This window comes from Fukomys damarensis, unplaced genomic scaffold (assembly GCF_012274545.1).
Source record: "Fukomys damarensis isolate Sample0158 unplaced genomic scaffold, DMR_v1.0_HiC HiC_scaffold_36, whole genome shotgun sequence".
NCBI lineage: Eukaryota > Metazoa > Chordata > Mammalia > Rodentia > Bathyergidae > Fukomys > Fukomys damarensis.
In genome coordinates, this window is record NW_022900948.1 from 43,507,176 (window position 1) to 43,512,869 (window position 5,694).

Below are 5,694 nucleotides of genomic sequence, written 5' to 3' on the forward strand. Positions count from 1 at the left end.
GGCGGAAGTTTGTTTTCTTTTCTTTTCTTTTGTTTTTCTATTAGATTTGGCCCGAAAGCTGGGGTGAGATTTCAGTTATGAAACCTTACCTGGCCGGGCGAGGGGGCGCACACCTGTCATCCCAGCACTTGGGAGGCTGAGGTAGGAGGATCGCCGCTAGTTAGAGGTCAGCCTGGGCTACATAGTGAGTTCAAGACCAGGTTGAACTACATAGCGAGACCCTGTCTCAAAAACAAAAAAAAATCCTGCTCTGAACCCTCATCCACCTCTCCCCAAAATGGGACTGCCCCCCAAGACCCTTCTTAATGACCACTCCGTCCTCTATCCCGCTGCCTAAACAATCTGCCTGTCAGGGAGCCATTTTTTCTCTTTTCTGCGGGCTCAAAACCGACCCCGGCCCGGGGCGAGCTGCTCAAGGGGCCTTCTGCGCCGACTGTGCGGGAAAGGGGCGCGAGGTGGCGCTAGGGCCCCGGAGTTGACAGCAGCCAGGCCGCGTCAACAAATCCCTGCAGTCAGGTGACAGGCGCTGCCCGCAGGCTGCGGGGCCGAATCTACAGCAGTCCCCAGCCGCGGCTCAGGTGTCTAACTGGACCTGGGCCGGAGGCGCGGGAGCTGGGACCCAGAGGCGCGAAAGTGGTCGTGCGGGGCGGAGCTCGGGGTGGGGACCATGCCGGACCCGGGGACACCTGGAAAGGCAGCCTGGCAAATGAGGAGCCTTTGGGCTTCGGGCTGTAGCTGCGTCCCTGAAGGGTAGGGAACTCTAGAGAAGGGCATGAAGCTCGCGGGTAACAACATCAAATCCTCGGATTGGAAAAAAATGCGCCCTCCTGAGAATCGAGGCTAAGGCAGTGCAGACTGGGACAGGAGCGAGTGAAGACCGCACAGGCTGCCAACCAGGTGGAAGCAGGTGACACCCTGATGAGGGACCTGCCTTGGAGTCCAGGGCTCCCGCACCATCAGGCTAGGCGAGCCTGGAAGACAGGAGCGACCTCTCCACTCCTTTTGCCTGTAAAATGGTTACCCCTTCCCAAAGGCGTGTGGGGGTGACGTTGCATAACCCTCCACACTGGACTGGCACACAGATTTACAAACTGCCAAAGTAAAAACACTAGTGATGCCCACGTGGTGGCACGGGCCTGGAATCCCAGCTGAAGAGGCTGAGGCAGGAGGACCGCCAGGAGTTGAAGACCAGCCTGAAATACCCAGCGAGACCCTGTTTTAAAAGACAGAACAGGGCTGGTGATTTAGTACAGTGGCACCATGCCTGCCTCACAAAGTGCAAGGTCCTGAGTTCAATCACCAGTACCAAAAATAAAAAATAAAAAAATTTGCTTCAAAAAACAGAACAAAGAAATGCTAACAAGCCCAGTGCTGGTGAAGACAGAAAACCCCTGCCTGTGCATCTTGTTGCAAAGCGATCAGCAAATTTTCTATCAGGATCTGAGAACACATTCTGCTCTTTGATGGAGTAACTCCACCTATGGAAATTGGGCCCAAGAAAATAATCCAGAGTGGGGTTTTTTAAAGTCAAAAGATTGTGCACAGAAAAAAAAAATTTTTTTTGAGAAAGGGTCTCGCTGTGTAGTTCAGGTTGGCCTTGAACTCACTAGGAAACCCAGGTTGGCTTCCAACTCACAGGGATCCTCCTGACTCAGCCTCCGGAGTGCTGGGATAACAGGCATGCGCCATCACACCCAACAGAAACATTATTTATAGTAGCTGTCTGGAAAATCATCAACTTTAAGGGAACAGCTATATAAATCATGGTGTCTGCCTCTCGAGGAAAATAGCAGGCAGCCATCAGAAATTGTGTCTTCAAAGGAACTCAGCAGGGCACAAAACTGAACATGAATAAATACGTGTTGTATACTGGGCTCATGGGGGATTTCCTTTCTGTCCTTTTTTTTCTAATTTGCAATGATCGGCTGGGGATTTAGCTCAGTGGCACTGTGCCTGCCTCACAAACACCACGTCCTTAGTATGATTCCCAGTACCAGCAAGGGAAAAAAAAAAACTGGATCCAGTAATTTGCAATGATCAGTTTCGATAACTATTTTTTTAAAGATATATGACTTGGAGCCAGGTGTGGTGGCGCATGCCTGTTATCCCAGCACTAGGGAGGCTGAGGCAGTAGGATCACTGTGAGTTCGAGACCAGCGTGGGCTACATAGTGAGTTCCAGGTCAGTCTCAACTACATAGTGAGACCCCTGTCTCAAAAATAAAAAGATATATGACTGGCCAGGGAATTAGCTCAGTGGTTCCACTGCCTGCCTTGCAAATGAAAGGTCCCTAGTTTGATCCTCATACAAAAGAAAGAAAGAAAGAAAGAAAGAAAGAAAGAGAGAAAGAAAGAAAGAAAGAAAAAGAAAGATATATAACCTCGTGCTGCCTCCTGGAAGAGCAGACATCAGGGGACACCAGACACAGGGTTGGGTTTAATTGCTTCTCATCAGTCTCATGAAGGCAAAGCCCCCAAAGAATATCTCTAGAGGGAACAGCAAGGGCCCCATCCTTACCCCAAGTGAAGTCTGAAGCTGGAGAAACACCCTAAGGCCTCTTTTTTGTCTGCAGGGTTTTTTGTTTTGTTTTGAGACAGGATCTTGCCATGAAGTTCAGTGTGGCCTGGAACTCACTATGTAGCCCAGACTGGCCTCAATTCACAGTGATCCTCCTGTCTCAGGCTCCCGAGTGCTGGGATTACAGCCATGTGCCACCACACCTGACCCTACCCTGTTATTCCTTTAAAAAAGAAATTCTTCAGCACTCAGGAAGCTGAGGCAAGAGGATCACAAGTTCAAGGCCAAATTAGAAAGAGACCCCTCTCAAAAAACTAAAAATTAAAAATTGAGGGTGGGGATTTAGCTCAGTGGCTCCAGCGCCTGCCTTGCAAGCAGCAAGGGCCTGAGATAGATCCCCAGTACAAAACAAAAATTGAGGCATGGGAATGTAGCTCAGTGACAAGAATGTTTGTCTGACATACCTGAGGCCCTGGGTTCAATCCCCAGCACAGGGGTGGGGGGAAAATAAACTTGTAAATTTCCAAACATGTATTTTTTTTTCAGATTTTTGCCAAGCCCCATCACTGCCCCAACCCCACCCCACCCCGAAACCCATGAGAATTTCAACTCAGCTTGCATTCGGTATGTTTAAGTTGAAAAGATCTGACATTTTTTACCCTGAGGTTCCAGCCTGATAATGAAGTCACTGCCCCCAGTTTCTCTCGCTGGGGAAAACGCTCAACCTGCACACCCTTCCTGGCACCTGTGCCTCGGTGGCCTGGTTGCTGTTTTTGTCAGTGCACCTTCCAAGCAGCTATCGATTATGGCGTCCTTGTTTTGTAACCTGCCACCTCCTCCCCTCACCTTATTTCTGTCCTCAGTGAGGTCATGTGGCCCTTGACGATAGAAAGCGGTTGCTAAGTTGTTCCGGCTCAGCTCTCCACATCGCAGGATGGACCCGGGAAGGTGAACTGTGTGAATGAACGAATCGATGGACGACTCTGGGAGGGGATTTCTTCCCTCCGTCCTCTGGCTGGTGTTCCTGGTGCCGTCCTTGACATCAGCACCCGTCCCCTAGAGCCCCAGCCTGAGTCCCAGCACACCGTGCACACCGGCAGGGAGGTGGGCTCGGAGCTGTGTTTGGCGGCAGCGCCAACCAGGCGAGAGGCAGAGAATACGAGGCCATATGCTTATCACGTGGTTTTCCCGGTGGCTGTCACCCACCTGCATCTCTTCCTATAAATAAACGGGGTGCGGGAGACAGAGGATAGAGGTGCAGAAAAGCAGGATGGGCACAGTCTTGTTGCCATCTCTACCTCCTGGGGTGACTCCATCCCCCCTGAGGGGCCAGGTCCAGCCATCTCCGCTGGTCAGGGCTGACTCTCCCTGTCCCCACCTCCTTACTGTATCCAGCCACGCCCCCGGGTTTCATCAAAAGACTGAAGAAACAGCCGGAAGTGGTGGCTAAGCCTTCCCCTCACACTGGAAAGTGGAGAATCACAAGTTCAAACCCAGCCGAGGGAATTTCCTGACTTAGGAAGACCCTGTCTCAAAAATTTAAAAGAAGGATAGGGATGTAGCTCAGGGCCAAGGTTCTGGCTTTAATCCCTGATAGCCTCCCTCCCAAGAGAAAAATAAAAGACTGAAGAAGCCTCTTTGGACAGCAAGAGGTGACGATTATAATTACACTAATCCTAGCTCATTATGCACTATTCCAATGCTTAGGTGTTTTCTTTATTTACTTTTATTATTTTGCAGTATGGGGATGGATCTCGTGTATGCTAGGCAAGAGCTTCACCACTGAGCTACATCCCCAGACTGTCCCTAAACCACTACATCACTGACTCTCCACATAATCTTATGATTGAGGCCTTATGATTCCTCCCTTTGACAGAGGAAGAAACTGAGGCTCAGGGAGGTGAAGTGGCTTGCTCAAGGTCAGCAGGCTAGAAGGTGGTAGAGAAACCAGGCACAGCAGTGCACCCCTGTGATTCCAGCACTTGGAAGGCTGAGGCAGGAAGATCCCAAGTTCAGGCCAGCTGGGGCTGCATAGCAAACCCCTGTCTCAAAAATAACATTTTTTTTTAAAAAAGGTGGAGAGACAGCTCAGTGATAGAGCACTTGCCAAACATGCACTAGGGATGCTTCGATCCTCAGTACTGCAAAAATCAAACAAACATATGTTTGGAGAGCTGGCCTAATGTAAGATATAAGCATGGAAGCTCTGAGTCACACTGATCTCCATCCACATCCTGACTCTAACACTTCCCCATGCCTGTTTCCTCATCTGTCAAAGCAAGCTAATAAAAAATTTTCCCTTCTGAGGGCTGGGAGGGAGTGCAGGTGAAATAGCTCAGCTCAATAACCTGGCTAGGAGGGAAGGCCCAGTGCACATTCCTGTTAAAGACTTGCCTAGCACAGCCATTTTTAGCAGACCAGGACAGACAATGGCTACATTGTGGAAAACTATACAGCCATTAACAAGGACTACAGCTGATCAATATGTCCTTTTTGTTTGTTTGTTTTGTTTTTGTTTTTGAGACGGTTTCACTATGTAGTTGAGACTCCCCGGGAACTCACTGTGTAGCCCAGGCTGGTCTCTAACTCACAGCGATCCTCCCTGTGCTATGAGTGCTGGGATTGGCTTGATCAACCTGTTCTTATCTTAGACCAGAAGATGTCTAAAAACATACTATTGTTAAAAAGCAAGATTTAGATCATGTATATTAAAGCTTCTCCAACTTTGATGGGCACAGAAATCTCTTGCATTGGGTTCTTGTTTTGTTCTGTTTTGGTGGTTTTATTTTGTTTTGTTTTGTTTTTGTACAAGGGATCAAACTCGGGACCTTGCACTTTAGAGGCAGAGTCGGGGCCACTGAGCTAAATCCCCAGCCCAGTCCTTCGTTATCATCACACAGGCTGTGATGCAGCCAGTCTTGGATAACGCGTGGGATTCTGCATTTCCCACCCACTTCCCATGAGGCCTAGGCCCCTGGTCTACTGTCAGTGATATTTCATATGATCCCATTTCTGTAAAAACAAAATAGAAGAAAACAAATATATATGGAGCAGGAAGCCAGGAAGGGCCAGGGATTTAGCTCAGAGGTGCCACCACCTGCCTCTCAAGCACAAGGTGTCCAGTTCCATCCCCAGTACCAAAAAAAAAAAAAAAAAGAAAGCAAGGGAAGAGGAAGG